At 47.6% G+C, this 6,620-nt stretch overlaps 1 long non-coding RNA gene across 1 annotated transcript; it reads left to right on the top strand.

Moving 5' to 3' along the window:
* Window positions 1-1,242: 1,242 nt before the first annotated feature.
* Window positions 1,243-4,111, top strand: LOC123059365 (uncharacterized). The gene is made up of 6 exons (XR_006427430.1): window positions 1,243-1,916; window positions 2,041-2,229; window positions 2,307-2,607; window positions 2,731-2,842; window positions 2,924-2,959; window positions 3,335-4,111. It is a non-coding gene; the product is annotated as an uncharacterized lncRNA (long non-coding RNA).
* The last annotated feature ends 2,509 nt before the right edge of the window (window positions 4,112-6,620 follow it).

The raw sequence follows: 6,620 nt of genomic DNA, 5'->3' as shown, positions 1-6,620 counted from the left end.
AGAACCCCAAGCATCAGGAGAGCGGGGCCGAACCACCGCTACTGCGCCGCCATCCCAACCAGCCGACATGGCCCCGGTCGAGGCGGCTGCCCGCAGCCCAAGCCTTCCGAGGCCCGCACCGCTGAGAAGTCAGATCTGGCCGAGCCGCCGCCAAAGTCGCAGCCGCCGTCCCCGACCACTAGCATGCACCACCACCCCCACCTCCACCAGGCAGGGAGGACCCGGCAGAGGTGGCCACCCGCCCACAGCGCCGCCCGCGGCCCTCGCCGCCGCAGGGCCAGATCCGGCCGAGGCGCCGCATCCAGACCCCGGGCACGGCCCGCCTCGTCGCAGCCCACCACGCCGGCCGGAGAGCCCCGCACCACCCGCAGAGCCGCCGCCGCGCCGCCGCGTCCCGCGCTCCGCAGCGCCCTGGTCCGACCGCGCCAGCCCTAGCCGCACAAGGGGGTGAGAGTCCCCGCCGCCGCCGGCGCTGGCCGGGCTTCACCCGGGCGCGCCCTCTGGCGGCGGCGGGAGGGGGAGAGGGGAAGGGGAGAGGAGAGGCGCCGGCAGCTAGGGTTCCTCCCCTGCCGCCCACGGGGGCGCCAGAGGAGGGGGGGAGGTTGGGGGTGGCTAGGGTTCCTCCCTTGTCTTCTGTTTCAATCTCCCGGGAGTAGTTTTTATCGTTCCTTTTTTCAGTAGCTTGTGGATTTCTTGTCCAATTTGTTGAAACTTCAAATTATGATTTTCTGGATTATTTTTAAAAAGGGGGCTCTATGGTGGCCGAGCTCCAAAACGAATAGTGAGAGCACAAGTTCTTTTTACAAGAAAGTCGGGCTGCACGTGTACAGCAAGCCCACACACACTGGAGTAGTTAGTACTACTGCTAGCTTCCTTAACTACTGACAAGTAAGTTTCTTTGCCTTATCTATATCTATACTTCTATACTATACTATTATTAAAAGAGCAAACATGAATTCACCTAGAGTTACATAAAAAACTGTACACAAGATAATCAGGACCCTACGATCAAATCCACTTAAACATATCCTACAGTCCGTATTACGCCAATGACCTGTCACTTGGATCAACGGATCAGATCAAATGTTCTGCCGAGCACACGCACGCCGTGGTCTGCCGATACCAGCTCGGCGTCCCTTGATCTCGCGAATCCCACCAGCAGAAGCCCAAATTTGCGGATCTATTCCACCCGACGTTGATGAGCTGGTTATGCCCGAGAATTCCTCCACTCCAGATCCAGTCCTTTCCATCTTCCCATAAGCGTTGCCCTGCCTCCCCCGCGTAAGCTCAGCGCCATCACACTACAATGCCGCCCCCACGCGAGCTCAGCGCCGCCGCATTCCCGTACCGCGCCCACGCCTGTCAGACGCCGCCGCGATGCGAGCTCCGCGCTCCCACCGTCACGCGTGCCCCGCGCCCTATATGCCCAGGCTAACTCCTATAATGGATCCCGGGGGGGTCCTATCCTCCGGCGCTGAAGGGGACGGCGGCCTGAAGAACGACGAGTCTCAGAGGAGGACGAGCGGCGGGTGTAGCTGGTGCTCAACCGGGAGAGCGCGCACCTGTCGCTGCAGAGGAAGAAGCAGCGCTCGCCGCCACCCTTCACCACGTCCGCCGCCTCCCCCTCGTGCCGCGAGGCGCCTCACCGGCCGGATCCACTCGATCTGGGCACGCCACTACCACATCCCTCGAGGTAACTCAAGTACTCGACTGTGTGTAAACTGCCTGCACGACTCCACCACGCCCCAGTCTCACGGCGTCAGCTGCGTGAACGCGACCACCGTCGATCCATCCAGTTGTGGACGCGCCAGCCTTAACGCCATCTCCTTCCACATGCTGGCGTACTACTCGCGTGGACGCTCGCCACGATCTGGATGTCGCGCAGCCTCAGCAGCCTGACGCCACCCATGAATCAGGTACTTGCTCTTTTGCCCCCTTTATATTCCATACAAGACCAACTCCAAATGTTTTGCTTTATGTATAAGTACTGTACAAGCTAGCATGTTCAGGTTTGATCTCAGTGTATCTTATGTATCATAGGCCTAATTACTTGGCCGTGAAAGGCTACAACGATCATGGAATTAGTGGATTCTCCTTGATGATGCGCTATGACACAACAATGTTACACAGTGAATTGGTACTTTTCGTAGCAACTGGGTGGTGGATCGATTGAACTGATTTGAGAGGATTGTGCTTTGATTTTCCGACTTCTTGCAGCTTGACTACGAGGTATGTGCCCCTCCCGTGGTTACTTGCCAATACAATTAACCATGTCGGATTCAGTACAATTTTTAACCCATTTGTAGGTAGAGATGGATCTGCCTCTGTTGTGGGAGACAGACAATGCCTTTTGGTGCTATTTCCTAAATAAGATATACACATGTCTTCACTCTGCCATTGCTGTTGCGCCCATAACGCAAGCTCCGGTGCCGCGGCGATGTTGGTCCGCGAAGAGGATGCAAACACTATAGCTCTGAACTCCATGGCAGACATTGCTCTCATTCTGTTGCTATTGTTGTGGAGCGCCGAGGACGCATGTCCCATGGCCGCCGGTTCTTCCAGTCAGGGGATGCGAAATCTGCCAGCGTCGTTTCTCTCTGTGCGCCGGTATGTTTTGTGTGTGATTTGAAGTTTGGCAACTGGCATGATGCGAGAAAAAATATCAGTGGATATCTCCCATCAGTTGCAGACAATTGGTTTGTTACTTTAGACTGACGACTGAATCCACAGGTAATGTTTGCAGCAATAAAACTGCAACCTTCATTGCAGGACAAGTTCTACCTGAATCTCATGGTTTGTCTTCACATAATGTTCTCTTAGTCGGTTTGCAGCATGCAGCAAGGTGAGCAACAAATCATCATCGTGAGATTTCTTTTCTAAGTGCTGAAGAAAGCTACTAAGCAAGTTCATGTATGTACAACAGTTCTAATTGCTGCTTTTAGAGAAGCCCCAGTTGTAGGTAAGCTACACTGCCAATCTCATCTTACTAAACTTTTCATTCAACTTCTACATTTTGGACTGTACATTTCCATTACTATCTCTTCTACCTTATTTTAGCGAATGTAATCAGCTGCGATGGCGTTCCACAACTCTTTATGTTTTTAGTCTTTTTATTTACTAGCATTGTGTTCTGCTTCTATACTCAAAGAACCACATATGCACTTTGAGACTATTATGCCCAGAATTAGCCAATAGCCTAAGACATACTAAAAACATTTTTTTAGCTAGGATTGTTATGAAAAAAGAGACTGTTAATCAGTACTGAAATGCATAACATCGATGCTAGAATCTTATTTTTCGTTCTATATAATATGAACAACATGATTTTTTGCAGGTCATAAATTGCTTGGAAAAATGCAACATCGATGCTAGAATCCTGACGAGACTATGACCGGTGATGCAGATTATTTTGTATGCTGATGGTGCCGTGGCGGCTGCATGCCGGAGGGCTGCATACTCGACTTCTACATCGCCATCTTCAACAAGGAGAAGATCTCCCTCGCTGGCCACAACGAGGTCCGCGCCTGCACTCCCATTCCCATTCTTTCTCCCTCTCCAGGAATTGGGGTTTCTATTGCTTTTTTTTGTTTGGTGTGTGCCACTGGAGTATATGTGTTGTTTGTGCCACCCTTGTGGTGTTTGGGCTTGTTGTGCTGTGTCCACAGCAGACTCTGTGGTGTATGTGTTGTTCGTGAGTTTGTGTTGGACCTTGTTGCGGTGGCGTTGTGTGTGTGTGTGTGTGTTGGATGAACCTTGTATATGGTGGCGGGCGGGCGGAACTTCTTGCCACTACTCCTGGAGACGTCAAAGGGCGTCAAGCCCTCTGCAGTGATCGGATGGGACTACCAGGTTCAGTGCCATCTTGGCTTTACTATGTCTCTGTACTTCTATTCTACTGAATATATATCCAATTGGATGTAAGTTAGCATGAACTACTATTCTTGACATTACCCTTGAGGTAAAAGGTTGGGAGGCAACATTATAAGCCCCTATCTTTCTTTGTGTCCGATTAAAACTTCATAACCATAAGTATTGCGTGAGTGTTAGCAATTGTGAAAGACTAAATGATAGTTGAGTATGTGGACTTGTTGAAAAGCTCTTATGTTGACTCTTTCCTATGTTATGATAAATTGCAATAGCTTCAGTGACCAAGATTATAGTTTGTTAGTTTTCAATGAAATTTCTGATTCATACTTGACATTGTGAATAGATTGTTACTTGAGCATAAGAAATCATATGACAATATAAATGTATGTTGTTGTTTCAAGAATGATCATGATGCCCTCATCTCCATATTTTATTTTATCGAAACCCCTATTTCTAAACATGTGGACATATTTTTCGATTTCGGCTTCCGCTTGAGGACAAGCGAGGTCTAAGCTTGGGGGAGTTGATACGTCCATTTTGCATCATGCTTTGATATTGATATTTATCGCATTATGAGATGTTATTACACATTATGTCATAATACTTATGTCTTTTCTCTCTTATTTTACAAGGTTTACACGAAGAGGGAGAATGCTGGCAGCTGGAATTCTGGGCTGCAAAAGGAGCAAATATTAGATACCTATTCTGCACAACTTCAAAAGTCCTGAAACTCCACGGAAGTCAGTTTTATAATTTATAAAAAATACTGAGCGAAGAAAGCACCGGAGGGGGGCCACCCACCAACCACGAGGGTGGGGGCGCGCCCTACCCCCTGGGCGCGCCCCCCTGCCTCGTGTGCCCCCTGTCAGGCCTCCGGTGCCCATCTTTGGCTACATGGTGTCTTTCACCCTGGAAAAAATCATAAGCAAGCTTTCGGAAAAGAAGCTCCGCCGCCACGAGGCGAAACCTTGGCAGAACCAATCTAGGGCTCCGGCGGAGCTGTTCTGCCGGGGAAACATCCCTCCGGGAGGGGGAAATCATCGACATCTTCATCACCAATGACCCTCTCGTTGGGAGGTGTCAATCTCCATCAACATCTTCATCAGCACCATCTCCTCTCAAACCCTAGTTCATATCTTGTATCCAATCTTTGTCCCAAAGCCTCAGATTGGTACCTGTGGGTTCCTAATAGTGTTGATTACGCTTTGTAGTTGATGCTAGTTGGTTTATCCGGTGGAAGATTATAAGTTCAGATCTTTAATGCATATTAATACCCCTCTGATTATGAACATGAATATGATTTGTGAGTAGTTATGTTTGTTCCTGAGGACATGGGAGAAGTCTTGCTATTAGTAGTCATGTGAATTTGGTATTCGTTCGATATTTTGATGAAATGTATGTTGTCTCTCCTCTAGTGGTGTTATGTGAACGTCGACTACATGACACTTCACCATTGTTTGGGCCTAGAGGAAGGCATCGGGAAGTAATAAGTAGATGATGTGTTGCTAGAGTGACAGAAGCTTAATCCCTAGTTTATGCGTTGCTTCATAAGGGGCTGATTTGGATCCATATGTTTCATGCTATGGTTAGGTTTACCTTAATACTTCTTTTGTAGTTGCGGATGCTTGCAATAGGGGTTAATCATAAGTGAGATGCTTGTCCAAGGAAGGGCAGCACCCAAGCACCGGTCCACCCACATATCAAATTATCAAAGTAACGAACGCGGATCATATGAGCGTGATGAAAACTAGCTTGACGATATTTCCCATGTGTCCTCGGGAGTGTTTTCCTTCATATAAGAATTTGTCCATGCTTGTCCTTTGCTACGAAAAGGATTGGGCCACCTTGCTGCACCTTATTTATTTTTGTTACTTGTTGCTCGTTACCAATTACCTTATCACAAAACTATCTATTACCGATAATTTCAGTGCTTGCAGAGAATACCTTACTGAAAACCGCTTGTCATTTCCTTCTGCTCCTCGTTGGGTTCGACACTCTTACTTATCGAAAGGACTACGATAGATCCCCTACACTTGTGGGTCATCAATTCATAATCAAGTGATTCCAAAATCACATCAGCATGGATCTTCTTCATGCGCTTTACACCAATATGACCTAAATGGCAGTGCCACAAATAAGTTGCACTATCATTATTAACCTTGCATCTTTTGGCTTCAATATTATGAATATGTGTATCACTACGATCGAGATTCAATAAACCATTTATATTAAGTGTATGACCATAGAAGGTTTTATTCACGTAAACAAGACAACAATTATTCTTTGTCTTAAATGAATAATCATATTGCAATAAACATGATCCAATCATATTCATGCTCAACGCAAACATCAAATAACATTTATTTTAGGTTCAACACTAATCCGGAAGGTAAAAGGAGTGTGCGATGGTGATCTTATCAACCTTGGAATCATTTCCAATACACATCGTCACCTCGTCCTTAACTAGTCTCTGTTTATCTTGCAACTCCTGTTTCGAGTTACCACTCTTAGCAACTGAACTAATATCAAATACTGAGGGGTTGCTATAAACAATAGTAAAGTACACACCAATAACATGTATATCAAATATACCTTTGTTCACTTTGCCATCCTTCTTATCCGCCAAATACTTGGGGTAGTTCTGCTTCTAGTGACCAGTCCCTTTGCAGTAGAAGCACTTAGTCTCAGGCTTAGGTCCAGACTTGGGCTTCTTCACTTGAGCAGCAACTTGCTTGCCGTTCTTCTTCAAGTTT

Source organism: Triticum aestivum, chromosome 3A (genome assembly GCF_018294505.1).
Source record: "Triticum aestivum cultivar Chinese Spring chromosome 3A, IWGSC CS RefSeq v2.1, whole genome shotgun sequence".
NCBI classification, from domain to species: Eukaryota; Viridiplantae; Streptophyta; class Magnoliopsida; order Poales; family Poaceae; genus Triticum; species Triticum aestivum.
The sequence above is the reverse complement of the archived record's forward strand: the minus strand, read 5'-3'. Positions and strand labels throughout refer to the sequence as shown.